The sequence below is a fragment of the Bos mutus genome, chromosome 29 (genome assembly GCF_027580195.1).
Source record: "Bos mutus isolate GX-2022 chromosome 29, NWIPB_WYAK_1.1, whole genome shotgun sequence".
Classification (NCBI taxonomy): domain Eukaryota; kingdom Metazoa; phylum Chordata; class Mammalia; order Artiodactyla; family Bovidae; genus Bos; species Bos mutus.
In genome coordinates, this window is record NC_091645.1 from 2,889,927 (window position 1) to 2,913,398 (window position 23,472).

Genomic DNA, 23,472 nt, shown 5'->3' on the forward strand with positions numbered 1-23,472 from the left:
TTCAAACTCCATATGGTGATATCACCACCACCACCACCACCACCACCATCATCATCATTTCACCTGCATTATCACCTGAGCATAGCTAACATTTTTGACATTAATCAACTATATGAATTAGCATGTTTCATTCTCCCAATGATTCTGTGAGAGAGGTACTTTAAAAATCCTCAGGTTAAGGGAACTGAGACGCAGGGGGTTTTATTCAGTGTGATTCACTTTTATGACCTCCTTGCTTAGCACTCTTGGCACAGAGCAGGCCCCTGATCCTTATAGAATGAGTGTCTTTCTAGATAATCTCTATCAGTTTATTGTTTAGTTATAAAATGACCTATAAGGTTGAATATAAATACCATGACTTAGAAATGTTCCCTCCTGCTTGTTCCACTCAAATTTAATTCAACAAACGCTTTTCATTTCCATACTGATTGGTTTTGCTTCTTGTTGTCAGAGATGGTCTGAAAGTTCCCGAGGAGATGCATGTGTGAAATGGTAGTGACATTAGGGGTACTATCAAGGTCAACTCTTTCAAGGCATTGGGCTCTAATGCATGTATACTGTCCCCTAATTTACCCTAATCATTTTCATATTCATGTCTGTGACCCTGCTCATTGATTGTTTGATTTATTCATTCAGAAAGCCGTTAATGCTAGACCCTAAGATACAAAAGTAAATGTAACGAGAGAAGAGCAGCTATCAGAATGCTTATGGTTTAACGGTGATAGGTCAATAAGAAAGGCTAGAAGTAGATAGATACCATCAGACACATCAACAAAGAAGCACAAAAAGGTACCTATTATTAACTTATGAGAGTTTGGAGAACACTTCCTCCTAGATTAAGGCCTAAGAAGTAAGTGGAAAAGGAGCAAAGAGAATGTAGGTAGAGCATTCCAGGAATAAGCAGGTACAAAGATCTCCAGGAGGAACATGTTTGGGAACATGCAGACCGTTCAGTATGACTTGCATACCTGGTGTCATTACAGATGAGGATACAGACAGAAATAGAGGCCAAGTCAGAGGCCTCTTGAATGTCACACATTATAGTTTCAACAACCTAAAGGCAAAGAAGATACATCAAAATGTTGCAAGGAGAGAGCAAAGCAAGGTTTTTTTGTTTTGTTTTGTTTTGTTTTGTTTTTATCTCATGGTTTCCTATCGGAGAAGGCAATGGCACCCCACTCCAGTACTTTTGCCTAGAAAATCCCATGGACGGAGGAGCGTGGTAGGCTGCAGTCCATGGGGTTGCGAAGAGTTGGACATGACTGAGCGACTTCACTTTCACTTTCCACTTTCATGCATTGGAGAAGGAAATGGCAACCCACTCCAGTGTTCTTGCCTGGAGAATTCCAGGGACGGGGAAGCCTGGTGGGCTGCCATCTATGGGGTCGCACAGAGTCGGACACGACTGAAGCGACTTAGCATGGTTTCCTATTTTTCACTTAATTTTTTATTTATGGTTTTACATATACACGAATCTATTCTTTTAAAATTATTTTCCCATGTAGGTTATTACAAAATATCAAGCAGATTGCTGTGTACTATACATTAGGTCTTTGTGGGTTATCTATTTTAAATATTGTGTGTACACGTCAATCCTAAACTATCAATTTATTCCTCTGCACGACCCTTCTTCACTGATAATCATAAGTTAAGTCTGTGAGTCTGCTTCTGTTTTATAAATAGGTTCATTTGTATCATTTTTTTTTGATTCCACACATAAGTGATAGGATGTAATATTTGTTTTACTCTGTCTGACTTTACTTAATATGATAATCTCCAGGTCCATCCACATTGGTGCAAATGACATTATTTCAATCTTTTTTAATGGTTGAATAAGACTCCATTGATTATATGTACCAAATCTTTTTTATCAAATCAATTCATTTGTTGATGGACATTTAGGTTGCTTCTCTCTCTTGACTATTATAAACAGTGCTGCAATGAACACTGGGGTGCACATGTCTTTTCGAACCACATTTATCTCTGGATATATGCCTAGATATGGTATTGCTGGATCTATGGTTGTGACCCCATGGACTGCAGCGTGCCAGACTTCCCTGTCCTTCCCTATTTCTTGGTGTTTGCTCAAACTCGTCCATTGAGTCGGTGATGCCATCCAACCATCTCATCCTGTCATCCACTTTTTCTTTTGCCTTCAATCTTTCCCGGCCTCAGGGCCTTTTCCAGCGAGTTGGCTCTTCACATCAAGTGGACAAAGTACTGAAGCTTCAGCTTCAGCCCTTCCAATGACTATTCAGGGTTGATTCCCTTTGGGATTGATTAGTTTGATCCCCTTGCTGTCCAAGGAACTCCGAAGACTCTTGTCCAGCACCACAATTCAAAAGCATCAGTTCTTCAGCACTCAGCATTTATGGTCCAACTCCACATTCATTCTTGACTACTGGAAAAACAAAGACAGATCTTTGTCACAAAGTGATGTCTCTGCTTTGTAATATGCTGTCTACATTTGTCACAGTGTTCTTTCCAAGGAGCAACCATCTTTTAATTTCATGGTTACTACTGTCCACAGTGATTTTAGAGCCCAAGAAAATAAAGTCTGCCACTGTTTCCACTTTTTCCCCTTCTATTTGCCATGTAGTGATGGGAGTTGTTGCTTTAATCTTTGTTTTTTGAATGTTGAGCCTTAAGCCAGTTTTTTTTCACTCTCCTCTTTCACACTCAACAAGAGGCTTTTAAGCTCCTCTTCATTTTCTGCCATTAAAGTGGTATCACCTACATACATGAGGCTGTTAATATTTCTCCGGGCAATCTTGATTCCAGTTTGTGATTCATCCAGCCTGCCATTTCACATGATGTACACTTCATAAGCAAGGTGACTATATACAGTCTTGACATACTCCTAGCCCAAACTTTGAACCAGTCTGTTGTTCCATGTCTAGTTCTGTTACTTCTTGACCTGCATATAGATTTCTCAGGAGACAGGTAAGGGGGTCTTGAATTCCCATCTCTTTAAGATCTCTCCACAGTTTGTTGTGATCACACAGCCAAAGGCTTTAGCATAGTTGATGAAGCAGAAGTAGAGGTATTTTAGGAATTCCTTTGCTTTTTCTATGATCCAATGATGGGACCAATTTGATCTCTGCCTTTTTAAAATCCAGCTTGCACATCTGGAAGTTCTTGGTTCACTTACTGTTGAAGCCTAGTTTGAAGGATTTTGAGCATTACTTTGCTAGAATATGAAATGGGTACAATTGTACAGTAGTATGAATATTCTTTGGCATTGCCCTTATTTGGAATTAGAATGAAAACTGACCTTTTCCAGTCCTGTGGCCATTGCTGAGTTTTCTAAATTTGCTGGCATATTGAGGACAGCACTTTAACAGTATCATTTTTTAGGATTTTAAATATCTCAGCTGGAATTCCATCAATTCCACTAGGTTTGTTCATAGTAATGCTACCTAAGGCCCACTTTACTTCACACTAGAGGTTATCTGGCTCTAGGTGAGTGACCACACCATCATGGTTATCCGCATCATTATGACTGTTATTGTATAGTTCTTCTGTGTATTCTTGCCACCTCTTCTTAATATCTTCCGCTTCTGTTAGGTCCATACCATTTCTGTCCTTTATTGAGCTCATCTTTGCATGAAATTCTCCCTTGGTAGCTCTAATTTTCTTGAAGAGATCTCTAGTCTTTCCCATTCTATTGTTTTCCTCTATTTCTTTGCACTGATCACTGAGGGAGGCTTTCTTTTCTCTCTTTGCTACTCTCTGGAACTCTGTGTTCAGTTGGGTATATCTTTCCCTTTCTCCCTTGCCTTTCACTTCTCTTCTTTTCCTCAGCTATCAGTTAGGCCTTCTCAGCCAACCAGTCCTTCTTGCATTTCTTTTTCTTGGGGATAGTGTTGCTCACCGCCTCCTCTAGAATGTCACAAACCTCTATACATTGTTCTTCAAGCAGTCTGTCTACAAACCTAATTCCTTGAATCTAATCTCTTGGATCATATGGCAGCTCTATTTTCAACTTTAAATTAACTCCCATTTTATTCTTCAGTGGCTGTACTGATTTAGATTCCCACCAAGAGTGTAGGAGGATTTCATTTCTTCCACACCCTCTCCAACATTTATTGTCTGTAGGTTTGTTGATGATGGTCATTCTGACAGGTGTAAGGTGATATCTCATTTTATGCACTGCAGTTTTGATTTGCATTTCTCTAATAATTAGCAATATTGAGCATCTTTGCATATACCTTTGGCCATCCATATATTTTCTCTGGAGAAATGTCCACTTTGGTCTTCTGCCCATTTTTTTGATTGAGTTTTTTTTTTTTGTTATTGTTGTTATTTGTTTTTAATGTTTCAAGCCAAATGAGCTGTTTGTAAAGTTTGGACTAATTTAAATTTAGAATATGCTGACTACAAACAATAGACAGATTTTTCATTCCACAGGTACTTATACAGTACTTAATATGTGTCAAAACGCAGTAATATTCAATACTTGGATGAACTGGAGAAGTAGAATGGTGGAGGCAGGTAGATCAGCAGAGAAAGAAAGAGGTTGCTGGAATAAATACTGAGGAGTTAGAAACAAAAGCAGTGAGATTTATTTATAGTCAGTTCATTTCACTAATATTTCCCCTCTAATTACCACCTACAGAAAAATCATTGAATAAGAGCTTATCATTCAGTACACCTAGACTTACCATTAGCTTAGGCTTTTTCCACCATGTTTGTTTATTTAAGGAACATTCACTAACTATCTTGGCAAATGGTTGGATAACTAGCCAGGCAAGCGAGAAGGATAGTGCTTTGGAAACAGATAAATATGGATTCAAATACAGCTCTGTTGCTTCTTAACTGAGTGATGTTAGGACCTGTCTCATGTAGGTTTTTAAGATATGAAATCCTATTCCTTTTTATTTCATTCTGGAAATCTCACCTTGACGTGGCTTCCATTTCTGTTTTCATTGTAAATTATTGCTCTTATAGGCTAGTGCCATTAAAAAAAGGTCAAGACTAGAACACAAGAGCCAAGAATGAATTATAACTCAGACATTTAGACTTATGGCTCTTTGAAGAACAAACTCTTTGGTCAAAATTTTTGCCTCAGAGAATGCTAGAAGAGTGTATCTGAATGCTACCTTTTCTGTGTTTGGTAGATTGTCATAGCAGGGGTTATTTAATCAACTTTATGCCACTGTCCTAAAGGTAGTGCGCTAAGTGCTTTACATAAGTGAACTCATTCAATCTTCACCATAAACACATGAGGCAATTACTATGTGTTCATTTTATAGTTGAGAAAGCTGAGGCTCAGACATGTGGAGGGATGTGTTCCCAAAATCACTGAGAGAGCTGAACCCCACATAAGCTGATAAAGCTCTAAAGTGCTATTTCTCGCAGGATACACTGTGTCCTTTCCCTTGTAAGAAATATACCAGGCACAGAAAGGAAACTGTGGCAAAGGAAGGTACTATTCCTCCCTGCCCTTAGGAAATGCATAATATAGTATAATACACAAATAGCAACACAGTTATAGTTGTCGGTCGCTGTGTGTCACCTGACACAGGCTGATCCTGTTGACCAGGACACCAGTCCTTATCCTGCTTTATTCCTACAAACTTAACACTAAGACCTGGACATCTGTCCAGTTTTTTTTTGTTTGTTTGTTTGTTTTTAACAAGACAAAGGAGGGGTGAGGTATTCCCACAAGTCCATCGTGTACTGCCTGTCTCAACTGAGGAGTAAAATCAGTGCCACTGGAGCAACCGAGGCCACACATGGTTCTGAAGGAGTTAACTGCTCAGCCTGAACAGGGTTCTGTACAGTGAACCAGAAGAACTAGGCTCAGCCATGACTCTCCTGAAAACGAACAGTCTCTGGGCAGTTCAGTTCTTGCAGTGTCTCCTGTGGGAGGTTTGGCTAGCCTGGCTTGGTTGACCAAGCCATATAATTAGCCAGGAATGTTCAGAAGTAAATATTGTTGAAGGAGAAATAAGACAGTTATCCATGGTTGCATCTACCTCAGAAATGGCCAAAACTGCTCCTGGAATGACTAAGTAGACCAAAAAATGCTGGGCTAGTAACTCTAGATGAGAATTTAAACTAAGAAAGAGTTCAATTTCTCTCTGTAGGGTTGGTCCATTTTTAGGTAAATGTTGCCTCTTCCAACCTCTGGTTTACATTACAAGAGGCTTTTCCCTAATTCTTTCTGGCTGTTCTCCCCACCCTTTATTCACTCAGCACCCTGGGGAGGACAAGCGCCTAACTGATCAGTAGATTTGTGAAGAATAAAGCTCAGGTCAGTGCCCAGGGTCGAGGGTTTCTTCAGTGCCCCTCCGTTGTGCAAGCCTCACCTGTGTGAATCTTGGACTTGGAGGGGGTGCTATAGAGAGGAGTAAGTCTGACCTAGTCTGAATTTTTAGTTAGCCTAAGGTCTCATGCTAGCTGATATCTTCTACCTCAGCCATGAGGAGTCATTAGGGATATTTGACCTCTTTCTTTCACTCATTTCTCAATTTGCTCAGGAGGTAAGGAAGAAGGTCATTAATTATCCTGGCTTGCATGGAAGCCCCCTCCTCACATGAAAGTAACAATGTAATAAATCAGGTTATTAAGTTGAGTAGAAGTGGGAAAATGGAGGAGGACAGAGGCACATGTGGTCTTTATTTCCACTCAAGATAGACTCTCTAGATGGGGCTGAGCCTGTCACAAGTGGGTTTATCTCTGACATGTGGAAAAGTTCCTGACTGCATTGGGTGCCTGACGAGAAGAAGGGATTACCAAAGAGCCCTGTGGGATTGTTTCCCCGCAGATACTCTTAAGAGCTTATATATGTCCAGGCGGAATTAAGAACAGGTAATCATGATAATCATCAATAAAATGGCTGAGCTGACAAGCGCCTCGGAAAGCCTGCATTACTTCCAGTGACAGACATGCAGCCATGCTGACTCCCTCAGGCCCACAGGGCACTGGTTACCTGTAATGACTTCTGTGGTGAAGAAGTGAATTGGAACTCTAGTGTTACTGAATTGCACATTCATTTTAAATAATTTTTTAAGTGTCTATTGAATTTGTTGCAATAGTGCCTCTCCTTTTGGCCATGAGGCACGTGGGATCCTAGTTCCCTGATCAGGGAATGAACCTGTGACCCCGGCACTGGGAGGCCAAGTCCCAACCACTGGACCGTCAGGGAAGGTCCCTCACATTCCTGCTAAAGAAGACATTTGCAGACTCCTAGATGGCAATCTGGAATTAATTTTTTCTTATTGTCTTCTTCTCCCTCATCTCATTCTTTACCAACACCCTCACTCACCTAGTTGAGATCTGTGCTTTTTTAGCTCTTTCATATATTTTCTTCTACTTTATTGAAAATAGAGCCTGGATGGCAAAGATTTTGGAGACCTCGGTAGAGGTTAAATTGGAAAAAAGTGAGGTTGAGATCAGGTATTAATGACCACTCATGAGGCTTGTTAGATTGTGAGGAAAAGGTATAAAGGTAGATAGAAAGGAGAGAGTTTTGGATACCAAAACTCTGGATTGGGGAAGACAGTAAACGGAGACTCTGGGGCTCAGTAGTCTGGTTGCGGAAATGGTGTGCAGAAAGATAAAGGGTTTAGAAGTTGGGAATGACATAATGTGGCTCTAAGAATTCTTCCTGGTCTTCCCTGTTCAGTCTGTGTGTTATTGGACCAAGTACTCCTGGAGCAGTGTTATCCTAGGCCTCTTGAAGGTACAATTTATTTTTTTTAAGTAATTATTTTCTACATTAATTCTGATATTCAACAGAAAAAAATGCTCAGTAGAGAGGAGAGGAAGGAAAAATTGTTGATGTACGTGGTGGCCAGAATGTTGGTACTTTGTAAATACTTAACTGCTCCAGGGTTAACATTCTGTGATTCAATGGATTGAATTAAATTAAACCACCTTGAATTTTCAGCATAATGGGAGGGTAAAGAAGAATAATGGATGTCCTCATAGTACAGGCAAAGAAAGACATCACATTATTTTATTGTTGGAAGTAATAAAAATTTCCCTAATCCTTCAGGGGGCAAATGATTCTCAGAGAGAGGTGTTGGGGTCAGGCTATGGTTTCAAGGAGAAGAGATTTGCAGGAATTCACTAATGAAGACATGAAAATGTCAAAACACAACTGAAGCATTAAAACATATCCAAGGGCATGGATTTGTAAAAGTGCCTTCTTTAAGAAAATGCCACGGTATATATATCTCCAAGAACTAATTGTTATTGGAATATGAAAAAGGGCCCCTGGTTATAAATTCAAAGAATACTATTTATAATGGCTTTGGAGGCCCTGCATATCCTAACAATTAGCCAAATCTTCCTTTAGAAATTTTATGAAGAATTGGCATTAATGAGGAGGGATCGATGCCCTCCTTCTCACTTCTGTAAGTAAAAAAGTCAGAGTTTTTGTTAATAAAGTTCATTCAGTCAAGCTATTTACTTGAAAAGTGGATTTCCCCAAAGACATTGCAAATGGTAGACTATTCGGGACTCCACCAGCTCATATGACTTCTTATAGTGAACTAGGGAGCCCTTTGGGGGAGGTGCATATTTGCTGCTTCCATTGAGCAGTTCAGCATGTCCCTAGGCCCAGAGCACCCTTGGGGAGTGGAGGTGGGGATGGTAGTTTTCAGCCCCGTCGGGCCCTGTGGGAAGGACACTCCCGTGCAGTGACCTTGCAACATACTTCTGTGGAAATCCTATAGCGGGCAAACCACACACTGATTTATGTATCTAAGCGCTGGACAGAGATTCAGATCATCATAAAAGGTGACTGCAGCCATGGGGCCCGGTGAAGAGTAAGAGGGACCAGGTACAGCTGAAATGACTGATTCTGACTCTTTAGCCTGTCACCCTGGATATTTTCTTCCTTTTTAGGGGTCACTGAGCATTTCCAGTGTTCCTGCCAGGATTCTCCTTGGCCTTATCCAATTCTGTTATCCTCAGCAAACTTCCAAGGAGGACATGGAGAGGTTCTTGGTGCCCCTTTGTAAATTCTGAAGAGATTATGCCATTCTTGGCAGACTCGCTTCTCTTTTGAAGCTCTGGGTATTCTTGTCAATAAAATGAAGATTTTACGCACATAATTTTAAGGCCTCTTCCAGCTCCAAAGTCTGAGCTAAGCAAAGACACATATTTTCTGGTTACTTATATGAAAACTCCCAAATAAACTGCCCGGAGAAATACTGGCACATTTGTTAACAATATTTCATTTGTTGTAAAATGTAGCAAAGAGTTTTTGGGTCATTGTACATTTCTTAAAGTGAAGTCTAGTTTATTCTAAAACCACAATATCTATTTTTGCTTTAATTTGTAGGAATCCAAGCAAAAAAGAAAAAAAAAGCATAAATTATTTAATTTCCAGTCAATCCTCAGAAGAGCCCACAGTTAACACAGTATGTATAAACATTTCTGTAGCGTTTCAGGAGGTAATGTTGATGCTAGCCGAAAGTGAGTGAATGGCAAGCTTTCAGCCTATGAATCATATGTTAGAAAGCTCTGAAATAATAAGTACTAGTTTTTAAATTGCCAGTCATTCTTTCAAAGTGGTTGTTTAAGGAATATAAAGGGCTCTTACTATATCAAAATTCAGAAATATATACATTTTAAAATTTCAGATAAATTGTAGAAGATGGGTCAAATGAGTGAGCACCAATTTTAGCAAGAAGAGCTCCCCAAAAGGCAGTTTTCTGATAACAGTAATATGAAAAATATATTTTTCTTTCATCCTACAAAGTTCAATTTACTATACTCTGGGTAAAGTCCACAAGGCTTAAAAAAATCTTGCCAAGAGAGCACATTTTCAGAGGAATACACTGGGATGCTGAACTCCAATTTGTGCTTGTCTAAACAGAGTTGTGGGGTGATAAAGATATTCCAGAAATACCAGATGCTACAGATAGTTCACACTGTTTAAGAACATTAGCATGCAGTTTTCAAAAAAAGTAAAACAATCTAGATGAGTTAATATCAACTATAATAAATTATTTACTAGAGGTTCTCTTCCCTTGGTCCAATTTCAAGTAAATGTCTTCAGGATGCCCAGGAGGATCTAGAAAGTGTCTCTCTGAGAAACCATCTTGAATTAATTACATTCTTCCAGCCATAAAAAATTAAAGAAAAAGAGAAACTAAAGCAAAGGGAATTAAGAAGAGAGTACATTTAGCTCAAAATATTTACACTACGCTTTTAGTTTCAAGCAGCATTTCTTGGAAAATTTGAAAAAAGAGTACAGCTTCATGTGAGACTGATGAAATAGTAGCTATCTGTGCAGATTAACCAGATCGTCAAATCGTGGGCATCCTTGGCCTTCATACATTTTGTAGCTGAGGGTATAGGTGTGGGCCAAGGAGAAGCAGGCACTTGTGCTTGGAACAGCTCCATCTTTTTCTGATTTTTCCCTCCATCCTAAGCTGCTTTCCTTTCTGACCATCTCTGCCACCCTCAGGGTCCCTCTTCTTTTTATCCACACAGCCCAGCTCACTGTCTTGGCTCTCTGTTGCTTCTTCTCTGGTTTTTGTGTCTAAGAGATACAGAAGTTAAACAAAAAAAAAGCAAACTGATTTAGATTATAGATTACCAAAAATCTGTATTCATCTTATTTTCTGTCTTTTAATGTTCTTTGTTCCAAGGGGAAATTGTCAGTGCCTCAGACACTGACACCATTTCTGGACACCAGGCCTAAAATAGCTCCCATTCCCCCTGTAATCAGACCTGTGGTGTTAGAGATGGCTCTTGAGAGTCCCTGGGACTGCAAGGAGATCCAACTAGTACATCCTAAATGAGATCAGTCCTAGTATTCATTGGAAGGACTGATGCTGAAGCTGGAGCTCCAATACTTTGGCTACCTGATGCGAAGAAATGACCCATTGGAAAAGACCTTGATGCTGGGAAAGATTGAAGGTGGGAGGAGAAGGGGACAACAGAGGATGAGATGGCTGGATGGCATCACTGACTCGATGGACATGAGTTTGAGTAAACTCTGGGAGTTGGTGATGGACAGGGAGGCCTGGTGTGCTGCAGTCCATGGGGTCACAAAGAGTCGGACACGATTGAGTGACTGAATGACAACACAGTGACCAACGCATAGAGAGAGAGCTGAGTGGAGAGTGTGCAGGCCCTGATCTTGCAAGAAGTGAGCAGGGAAGAGGAGCCCCAGTGCCCCTTTCCCCTCTTCTTCCGCTTTCCCTTCCCAGCCAGGGCGCTCCCATCGGCAGAACCCAAACTGGACGAAGCAAGTAGCAAAGGCTCAGAGTGGATCTGGAGGGAAGAGAGGCGACTCCCCATATTGACTTCACTCTCTGCCACGTTACTTCATTTTACTCTTCCCAGAGCCTTTGAGGTTATGCGTAATGCTATCCTTTGCTTGTTGGTTGATTATTTTTGTGGTAGGAAAGAAACTTTATGGAAACAGGGGATTTATTTTGGATTCTCTGCAGTTTTCTAGAATGCTTCTGGACACACAGTTTGCACTCATTAAGTATTTGTGAAGGAAAGGAGGAAAGGAGGAATTGAAAAAAAGAAAGATTTAAAAAAAGAAAGAAAACATAAAGAAAATAAAAAAATTTACACTTATGCAGATGCTCAGGAAAATCTGTTTTTCTTTTCCCAGTGGTATGTGAGGTGATTTTAGCTGGTATGTGAATTACTGCTTTTCATTTAATTACCACGTATCTATTTTAATGATTATTAGATGATATTTTTCCCTATCATAAGTCTTGAATAGGTATTTAAATATAAGAAGCAAAGTTATGGAAAAATATTAGATATATGTTATTAAAAGTAAACAATGCTACCTAAATACATGAAGTTTGGGGAGAAGGTTGAGTGAAATGTTCTTCAAAACTCCATGTTTTTATTTTTGAAAATCTTTTTATTTTTAAAATTTATTTTATCAAAATATACCTAATTTACAATGTTGTGTTAATTTCTTCTGTACAGCAAAGTGATTCATGTATACATGTATATACATTCTTTCTCATATTAATATAGCTCAATGCTTTTATAAGCAACAATAACAATAATTCGCTTAACTCCATGTTTTTATAAGCAATGTTAAGAAGCACAGCTCTTTGTATCTTCAGAGCGTTTTGTTGTTCAGTTGCTTACTCACATCCCCCTCTTCGCAACCCCATGGATTGCTGCACACCACCAGGCTTCCCTCTCCTTCACCATCTCCCAGAGTTTTCTCAAACTCATGTCCATTGAGTCGATGATGCCATCACACTGTCTCCTTTTCTGATGACCCCTTTCTTCTTGCCCTCAATCTTTCCCAGCATCAGGGTCTTTTCCAATAAGTTGGCTCTTGGCATCAGGTGGCAAAGTATTGCAGCTTCAGCATCAGTCCTTCCAATGAATATTCAGGACTGATTTCCTTTAGAACAGACTGATTTGACTTCCATGCTGTCCAAAGCACTCTCAAGAGTCTTCTCTAGCACTATAGTTCAAAAGAATCAATTCTTCAGTGCTCAGCCTTCTTTATGGTACAACTCACACATTCGTACATGACTATTGGAAAAACCATAGCTTTGACTATGTGGAATTTTGTTGGCAAAGTGATGTCTCTGGCTTCCCTGGTGGCTCAGATGGTAAAGAATCTGCCATATATATGCGTTAGTATACTGTATTGGTGTTTTTCTTTCTGGCTTACTTCACTCTGTATAATAGGCTCCAGTTTCATCCACCTCATTAGAACTGATTCAAATGTATTCTTTTTAATGGCTGAGTAATACTCCATTGTGCATATGTACCACAGCTTTATTATCCATTCACCTGCTGATTTAGGTTGCTTCCATGTCCTATGGAATTTAGAAAGATGGTAACAATAACCCTGTATACGAGACAGCAAAAGAGACACTGATGTATAGAACAGTCTTTTGGACTCTGTGGGAGAGGGAGAGGATGGGATGATTTGGGAGAATGGCATTGAAACATGTATAATATCATATATGAAATCAATTGCCAGTCCAGGTTCAATGCACGATACTGGATGCTTGAGGCTGGTGCACTGGGACGACCCAGAGGGATGGTACGGTGAGGGAGGAAGGAGGAGGGTTCAGCATGGGGAAAACATGTATACCTGTGACAGATTCATGATGATATATGGCAAAACCAGTAAAATATTGTAAAGTTAAAAAAAAAAAAAAAAAGAATCTGCCAGCAGTGCAGGAGATGTGGGTTCAATCCCCATGTTGGGACAATCCCCTGGAGGAAGAAATGGCAGGCCACTTCAGTAGTTTTGCCTGGATGATCCCATGGACAGAGGAGCCTGGCAGGCTATAGTCCATGGGGTCGAAAACAAGTCAGACATAACAGCGACTAAACAACTGGTGTGCTTTCACAACACTATGGTCCAGAGAGTTTAAAAAGCATTGTCCAGGGTCCTGGATGAGTTGGTGATAAATTCAGGAACGCGGCTCACGCATTCTCATGTGAAAATAGTTCTCCCGTGTTGTCCTTAGCATGGCACTCCACATGGAGACAAGCAGTGAGTGTGTGTGTCCATTTCTCCTGGTCGGGAATGCTGAGTTCCAAGGATGGACTGCCCTGGCTCAGCCCCTGCTCCAAAGTCACTAGGGCTTCCCTGGTGGCTCAGGTGGTAAAGAATCTACCTGCAATGCAGGAGACCTGAGTTCGATCTCTGGGTCAGGAAGATCCTCTGGAGAAGGGAATGGATGCCCACTCCAATATTCTTGCCTGGAGAATTCCATGGACAGAGGAATTTAGAAGGCTACAGTCCATGGGGTCACAAAGAGTTGGAGAAGCCTGAATGCTAACACTTCTTTCCCTTTCTGATAAATTACTAGCTTACTCTGTGCCTTGGTTTCCTCATCTGTAACTTGGTGTAACTGTAACTCTTCTCCTGTAGGGCTGTTGCAAGGACTGAAGAAATTAACACGAGCCCCTAAAAAAGTGTCTGGGACATAGTGTGCTGATTTTCTAGTTGTGAAAGTATTTCTATTCACCTGGAATTCCAGTCTGCTTTTTTCTGTCCTTTTCCTCCCTCTGTTATGTGTGCAGAGAAAGATTTGAGCAGCATGCTGCTGCTACTGCTGCTAAGTCACTTTAGTCGTGTCCGACTCTGTGCGACCCCATAGACAGAAGCCCACCAGGCTCCCCCATCCCTGGGACTCTCCAGGCAAGAACACTGGAGTGGGTTGCCATCTGGACCAAAAATATATTCATTTGAGGTGCTCAGCATTGATATATTGCCCTGGAGTCCTGACAAATGTATTTTAATAATTGAACTCTGAGTGAGTGGGCATTTCATAGATGTGGGAGATAAGAGAATCTACTGAAATGAGATGAAATGTATATGCCAAAGTTATCATCTCTGGGAGAATGCAATATATATAGATATATATAGATAGAGATAGATAGAGATAGATAGATGTGAGGCATAAAGTAATTCTATTAATAATAATGGTGCCTGCATTTTTGCTTTTCCCACTGTGGGCACACACTTGAATTTATTCACATTACAGAATATTCTCCCATGTGCCATGCATCTGGTATTGACTGAGCTTTCCTAAACCTTGCTGCATTACATATGGTTAAGTCATTATAAATTTACATAAAGTTACACACCCATATATGTAAATTATCTCTATGTGTAAAACAGTGTTCCTACTTGACAGGACTGTTATGGTCTTCTGGCACTGTTTTAATAAATTCCTGTTTACTTGTAAATAAATTCTTATTTGTTCTCCTGCTGCACTTTTGGTCAGTACTGAGATGATGGTACTGAACACAGCCAACTAGCAAACATAGCCTTCAGCTCTGGAAGTTATCCAGTGTTCCAGTGAATTCCCACATATTTTTTTAACTAGTTTTTTAAAAACTGGACAATGTGAATAGGAACAGAGGATTCCCCTTTGTACACCTCTGTGTAATTAAGAGAATCTCACTCTTTGTCCCAATTCAAGGGCATGGATCCAGAATTAATGATGGCATCACTTCTGTTGGAAAGAAAACAGATAAATTAACAATAAAGCAAACAAAAATCCAGGAGTTCAAAGTGTCAGCAAAGTTTTCCTGAAAGAAAGTGATCTTAAGGCTCAATAGGAACTGTCTAGGTCTGATGGGATAGCAGAGTGGTGATATCTTCAAAGAATGACAGTATCAGGGTTGTTCAGGGTTTGGATACAAACTGCAGTTCCTTTAGGAAAAGCTTTAGACAAAAGATGCCATGATTACCTCTTAAGATTATAGATAATGTTTCTATTTTATTGATGATATTCTGCTTCATAGAAGATTCTATACTATTTTTGGGGAAGGGGAGCATTAATGTGAGAATTTGCTCCATTTGGGCAAGTGGAATTAGATGCTTTTGAAAAAAAGAGAATTATATAAATTTTAATCAGTTGAGAATTCCATGGACAGAGGAGCCTGACAGGCTACAGTCCATGGGGGTCACAAAGAACTGAACTGAGTGACCAACACTTTCACTTTCAATCCGTCGATCATCTCTAGTTTACAGCAAAACTTTCCTGTTTTTCACCTATATGGTAAAAAATGTGTTGATTTATTAGAATTCTTTGTGAAGTCAGTTAGTGAAGGACTTAAAAATATAGCCTTGATAAGTCTCAGGTCTTCACACATCCTTGAGCATGAAGATGGGGAAGGTTAACAAGATGCCAACTGGGAGAAGTAGCCCAGACTTTGGGCTTGATTGGGTAAGTGGAGTCAGAGATTTTGAGCAAACATGGCTTAGACCAGATTGAAGATCAGCACTGCTGCTGCTGCTAAGTCACTTCAGTCCTGTCCGACTCTGTGCGACCCCATAGACGGCAGCCCACCAGGCACCCCTGTCCCTGGGATTCTCCAGGCAAGAACACTGGAGTGGGCTGCCATTTCCTTCTCCAATGCATGAAAGTGAAAAGTGAAAGTGAAGTCGCTCAGTCAGACCTACCTAATCAAGTGGGGTGGAGGATTTAATAGATGGACCATTAGGAAATGGGACAGATACAAGACAGAGGGAAAACTCCTCAAGAATCAGGCCATAACTGGAGTTGCAATTTTCTCATATGTTTTATACATTTTTTTGTATTGGGAGAGTCCCTTGGACTGCAAGGAGATCCAACCAGTCCATTCTAAAGGAGATCAGCTCTGGGTGCTCTTTGGAAGGAATGATGCTAAAGCTGAAACTCCAGTACTTTGGTGACGGACAGGGAGGCCTGGCGTGCTGCGATTCATGGGGTCGCAAAGGGTCGGACACGACTGAGCGACTGAACTGAACTGAACTGATAACCAGTTAACAACATTGTGACAGTTTCAGGTGAAGAACAAAGGGATTCAGCCCAACATATACATGTATCCATTCTCCCCCTCCCCCTCTTTACCTTCTGGCAATTTTCTCATATTCTTAATAGGAATAATGATAGTACATATTTCATAGGGCTGCTGTAGGAATTAATTGAGATTGAAAAATATAAAGCTTTTAGCAAAGTGCCTGGAACTCAACAATAGCATCTTTGCTTTTGTTTTATAATAATAACAATATAATAATCAGTATTATAATAATTATATAATAATAAGTATTGAAGCAGCACAGAGGAGGAAAAGTTCTTGCTGTGATGAAATGTTCCAATAATTCTTTTGTAACTTATTTAAGAATCATATATATCTAACCTTGAATGTCTAAGAGAGACTTGGGCAAAGGCCAGAAGGATTTTTAAAAATTTTATTTTCTACAGCACTGCATGTGAGTTGGGAGTGAAGAAGCAGACAGGATAACAGATGAAGAAATTTCAGTGAGACAGAAAAATGCAGTTCTGAGAGCTTTTCCAATTTTATACCAAGGATGACCTGCATTTTGTCTCAAATTATTATTTTAGTCACATGCAATGCTCTCCAAATGGTCTCATTAAAAAAGATGCCACTTCTCCTTACAAAATGTGAAGTGAGTTAAGTTTCAAATCTGGCCTTTTGCTTTGTTTTCTTCCTGTACAAAGACAGCGACTGTTGCTCTAAACTGGCTTTCTGTAGAATGATTTAAATAAGCATATCATTGTCAAAATGCAGAGCTTCCAGAAGCCAACAGCCTCAGGTTGAATAAAACCTTGATGGTGATGTCTGTAATGATGTTCACTTAAGAGGCCTGCTGTTAATGTTTGAACTGTGATCTCTTTAAGGCCTGGTATATAGAAGGCCCAACCTTCAGGATCTCAGCATGCAACCACATTTGGAGATAAGGTCTTCAAGCAGGTGACTAAGTTAAAATGAGATCTTTATGGTTGAGGTTCTCTAGTTTCATGGGCTTCCCAGGTGTCGCTAGTGGTAAAGAGCCCGCCTACCAATGCAGGAGACATAAGAGACATGGGTTTGATCCCTGGGTCGGGAAGATCCCCTGCTCCAGTATTCTTGCCTGGAAATGACATGGACAGAGGAGCCTGGCGGGCTATGGTCCATAGGATTGTAAAGAGTCAGACATGACTGAAGAGACTGAGCAAGAATGCACACCTATAGTCCCATAGTCCTTATAAGAAGAGGCAGAGACACAGAGCAAAGGCCATGTGAGGACACAGCCAAAAGGTGGTCACCTTCAAGGCTGGGCGAGAGGCCTCAGAGGAAGACTAAGCTGCTGACACCTTGACCTTGAACTTCCAACCTTCGGAACTATGAGAAATTAGATTTCTGTTGTTCTGTTGCCGTTCAGTCTGCAGTATTTTGTTAAGGCAGCAAATTAGTACACTTGCCTTGCTCTAGAATCTTCAGTCTAATCTTTCATATTATATGGAACTCAAAGTTCAAGAAATATGAAGAGTAGGGCTGAGAGTCCCTCCCTCTGTATTTATTTTACAGTAACAAGCTTGCAAAAGCAGCCAAGTTGTCTGTAGGTGACAAGTTAAATATCTGAGTGATCCTCCTGGTTAGTGCCAGGCTACGGTCAGCAAGATGAGGCTACAGTGTAATCCCAATCCACAGAAACATGCTCAGGAAATATGACACAGCTGTTTGGAAACATCCTTGACTTTGCTGTCACTGATAAAGACATGCACATACACACAAGTGCATGTATGTATACATTCACATACACACACACACACAATTATACACATACGCACACAATTATACACAGATGTCCACATCTTTAAGGAAATAAAACAAACTCACACAAGCCTCACTCAGTGAAACATCCTGGAGTCACGAGGAGCTATTATTCATCAGAAACAAGAGGAAGTATGAGAAAACCACTGAGAAGACATGCAATCAATCTCTCTCTGTCTCTTTTAATGTCTCTCCTTTTTTCACTGGACTAATGCTGTTATGGCTGGACATACTACTATCAGATGCTCCTTGGAGCTGCAATCTCACTTTCATAAAGCTTTAGGAGTAATCTGAAGAAACTTCCTGTACAGCCTAACATTAAGGGGGGAGGGGGAATGTTAGTGAGGCTAGGAATTCCAACAGTTCTACTTTCTTCTGTCTACCCAGTGGCTTGTGAAGCCTGCATCTCTCTCTCTGCCTAGTCACCCATGTGGTCATGACTGTGATGGCCCCCGTCAACTCTCTGCCTGCCATGCGACACTCACTGTCCCTGGGGGAGACACTGCATCACACGAACTCAAACAGGGCTGTCCACCCACAGTCTGGCTGGAAGCGCAGCTGGTCCTGGGGAAGAGTGTGGCACTTCATCATCCATTTCGTTGTTAGTAATGTGGTGAAAACCACAGTCAGCTCCTCTCCTAAATCACAGACGTCACAGGCGGCAGCGGTTCATAGGGGATCCACATGTCAGCTCCTCTGGCTGTGTGCTACGGGAAGCCAGGAACAGCTCCGCTTCTCAATTAGGTGAGAGTGACTTTGGTATGAAGGGTGGACAAGCACCTCTTTCTTCCACCCGGACAGACTCCTGCCCGCCTGCCCTGCTTCTCTCATTAATGTGAGCTTGCAATTAAGACACGACGCTCTCAGGACGCACGTGTTCCTTCATGCCGAGGATGTCTGTGCCTTTTCCTCCCTGTGTGGAAATGCTCCCGCCCATCTGAAAAGTCCAGAAATAAAGCTGTCAGTGTGAGCACGTTAAATCAAGAAATGATGAGAGCAAAGCCACTCACAGATCCTGTCTCCCAACAACGAATCTCTGGAGGGACATTTTCCTGTCAGGGAAGCTCTTTCTAGGAGTGTCCACCTTTGAAAACATTTTGCACTCTTGAGAGAGGCATTAAATTTTATTAAGTCTAAATGAAGTTTATTTTACTTTTATGTGTTTTATTCTGTCTTGGAATGCCATGGGAGCTGTTATTGATGGACACATCTCAGTCCTGTTTGAGTGTGAGCCAAAGATGCAGCTGATTGAGCCAGATTCTTAAACATTATCCATTAATGTGTTGAAGGCATCTGAGCAGTAAAACCATCCAATGGATATTTATAAACGTGAGGCTCTATCGCTGAGATGCCCAGGCATGGTGGATCTATAGAAGGAAAAATTCAATCAAGAGAGATGGATAAGTGTCTGGTGAGCCTAAAATAAGTGGACACAAGTATAAAACACATTAAAAGCTGGAAGCAAAATAAAAAAGGGACAAATAAAAGAGAAACAATAACTTACAGCAGATATGAAGGCAATCATATTGTCTCTATAAAAAGTCTTGCTTCTGGGGAGTTTAAGCTGAATGTTTGATTAGGCATTTATTTAATAAATATGTGTGGTGTCCTTACAATGCACCTGGCACTCACTAGGCACATAGGACATAATGATAGACTTCCTGTTTGGGCAGACACCACCGTCTGTTGGGGGAGTGAGACTGGCTTCACTCTAAAAACTCTGAAGGTGTGGAGGAAATAGTCAGGGGAGCAAAGAGTCTTAGTCGAGGCTGGGGATCAGCCTCAGGCACTGGGGATACTGCAGAAAGGCTTTCTGAGCGGCGCAGCGAGATCGTGAGCAAAGACGAAGATACAGAAGAGGGCGTCTGGTGTGGGCCACGGAGGGAACAGAGTGGGGGCAGAAGCTTGACTTGGGATGGGGCGGGGAGCACGCGCGTGCGATCTGCCCGCTCCGGGTGGTGGAGAGCCCCTGGTGCCCAGACACGTGGAGAAGGTGCGGAGACGAGCTCAGGAGTGGGCCGCTGGCCCGAGCCGAGGCACGCGTCCTGTGTCCCAGTAGTGGAGAGCGCACTAAAGTCGCTGAGCAGGCACAGTCAGCTCTGCTTTCCTGCAAGACCATTCTGTCCATACGCAGCAGGTGCAACAGGGCCGAAGCGGGCAAGTGGCACCAGATGGAAGCTTTTAGGACAGTTTGCGCCCCTTGACGCCCTTTGCTGTTCCTTCTTCCCTGAGCAATGGAGGTCGGCAGTTACACACTCTAAGGAGGTCCGTTCCTGGCTCTGCCTTCAGGTTTGACCCTGCCTGCTCTCCCTGGCGCCTGCTTCAGCGCTTTCGCCTGGCGTTGCTCTCTGTCCTCGGGGTGGTGGCCATGCAAGTAGAGAGGAGAGCGAGGTTTGAGAGACACCCCGGAGACACAGTCTGTGTGTTTATCACTTCAGTCGACCCAGTCCACACACTGATTAACATTTGAAAATTCCTTTGGTAAACTACCTTTATTTTTTCTTTCCTATTTCTTCTTAAAACTTTTTAAAAATATAACTGATTTATAATGTTGTGTTAATTTCAGGTGTACAGTAAAGTGATTCATATATATGTATGAATATATATGAATATATATATACTTTTTCAGATTCCTTTCCATTATAGGCTATTACAAGATATTTAATTTCCTATACTAGTGCTGTAGCGGAGAAGGCAATGGCACCCCACTCCAGTACTCCTGCCTGGAAAATCCCATGGACGGAGGAGCCTGGTATGCTGGAATCCATGGGGTCGCTGAGGGTCGGACACGCTGAGCAACTTCACTTTCACTTTTTACTTTCATGCATTGGAGGAGGAAATGGCAACCCACTCCAGTGCTCTTGCCTGGAGAATCCCAGGGACGGGGGAGCCTGGTGGGCTGCCGTCTATGGGGTCACGCAGAGTCGGACAGGACTGAAGTGACTTAGCAGCAGCAGCAGCAGTGCTGTATATGCAGTAAGTCTTTATTGGTTTTCTATTTTATGTATAGTAGTATTTGTTAATCCCCAACTCCTAATTTATCCCTCTTGTCCTTTCCCTTTGGTAACCATATGTTTGTTTTCTATGTCTGTGAGTCTATTCCCATTTTACAAATAAGTTCATTTGCATGATATTTTTAGATCCCACATATAAATGGTATCATATGATATTTGTCTTTCCCCGTCTTACTTCACTTAGTATGATGACCTCTAGGTTCATCCATGTTGCTGCTAATAGCATTATTTCTTTCTTTTTTATGGATGAGTAGTATTCTATTGTATATTTCTTACATACACACACACACACACATATATATATATTGCATTTTAAGTGTCATATATAAATATACATATATCCTGAATGTATATTCTTTATCCATTCATCTGTCAGTGGACACTTAAGTCTGCTTCCATGTCTTGGCTATTGTAGATACTGCTGCTATGAAAATTAGGGAGAGTGTATCTTTTTGAATTAGAGTTTTCTCTGGATATCAATTCAAGAATTCCAGCTTTTTTCCCTCTCCAAACAAATTTCTCCCCCCTAAGGTTTCCATAAAGATCATGTTAATGTAATCTTCACCTAAAGAAGTCTTTATAACATAAAGGTATAATACATATCTACCAGGTACAGATCTAAATGCTTTGCATTAATTACATCATTTAAGCCCACAGTGTTAGGTACTTCAAACATAAAGACTCTTTTAATCATTAAAAAAAAATGCATCTTATGGTATAAGTATTCTTGTCATTTTATAGATTTGGAAATTGGGGTCCTTTGCAGTTTCAAGCATATGGGAAATATCTTTTTTGATGATAAGCTTCTTTATGGTCCTCAAATCACTCTATAGACATCAGACTTCTATCAACTTCATCAATCAATAGAATTCTAGATTCTCAGAATGAGAGAAATTTTGTAGGTACTTTTTCCAGCCCCACAGGCAAGGTTCCTATACATGTTCTGGCCCTAGAGTACATTCATCCCTTTAGTCATTCCCTCATTGCCCATCAGTTCAGTTCAATTCAGTTCAGTCGCTCAGTCGTGGCCAACTCTTTGGGACCCCATGGACTGAAGCACACCAGGCTTCCCTGTCTATCACCAACGCCCAGAGCCTACCCAAACTCATGTCCATCAAGTCGGTGATGCCATCCAGCCGTCTCATCCTCTGTCGTCCCCTTCTCCCCCGATATGGACCGCTGATTCTTTGTCTAGATGATCACTGCTGTTAAAGGTGCTCTGCCTGTCCTGTCATCCTCCTGAGCTTGGTTTCAGCACTTTTAGTGACAGGGAATTCACTGCCTTCTTGAAGCAGCCTATTCTGTTGTATATTTAGTTTCTTCATGGCCTGGGTTCAATCCCTGGTAAGGGAACTGAGATCCAGCAAACTGTGTGGCCCAAAAGAAAAAAGAATGTGGTCTTGCTTATTTAGTCTGTGAGATTTCTTATACTGAGCCCAGACCTGCTTCCATCCAACTTGCAATCACTGATCGGAATTTTATCCTTTGAGACCATCTAGAGTAAGTGTAATCTTTTTTCCATGGAACAACTCTTTTAATTGAAGGACCTTTTTCTTTGGGTAAATTTTCACTCCATCCCACCAAGTCTTCTCTTTCTTGGCTCTACATCCTTCATACTTTATGTGGCTCAGTTTCAAATTTCCTTAGCATCGTAATTCCTGTCCTCAGGTTGTTCATATCTAAATACATCCCACTTCATCTACATGAGCCTTTCTACGCAGTGTCCAGCACTCTGGCAATTTTCCAAGCCTTCTCTCTTCTAAGAAGGGCAGAGAGCAGTTTTCCCTCACTTCGCATTGCCTTGCCTTAACTCATAACATTTGTAATCACGTCCTTGTGTTGGTGTCTTATCCCATGCAAGAGAGCGAGAGGGGCGAAGATCATGAACCAGTTTTGTTTTCAGTAGTATCTATAGCACAGTGCCTGGCATGAATAAATGTGCCACGGATGTTTGTGAAATGAATGAATGACTAACTGAATGAATGGTTCACTGCTCTTAAGACACCAAAAAAGAGCATGCTGGGTTTTCTAAATTGCAGTGAACTAGAAGATTACAAATGGCCAATAGGTATATGAAAAGAAAATGCTTCTTGTCACTAACCAATCAGGGAAGAGCAAGTCAAAATCACAATGAAATATCACCTTACATCTGTCAGGATGGCTATTGTTCAGTTGCCCAGTTGTGTCCGACTCTTCACAACCCCGTGGACACACATCAGGTTTCCCTGTCCCTCACTATCATTCATTTTTTAATCAAAAAATGAAATAAAATAAAAAGACATGCCCCCCAAAATAGTCATCTAGAGGTAACTTTTGGAGATGCGATATCCCCATCAGCCCATCTTCAGGAAGGAAAACTGAGACCAGAGAAGTAAATTATTTGCTTAAGGTCACACATCAATGCTCAGAGCAGAACTCTGGCCCATTG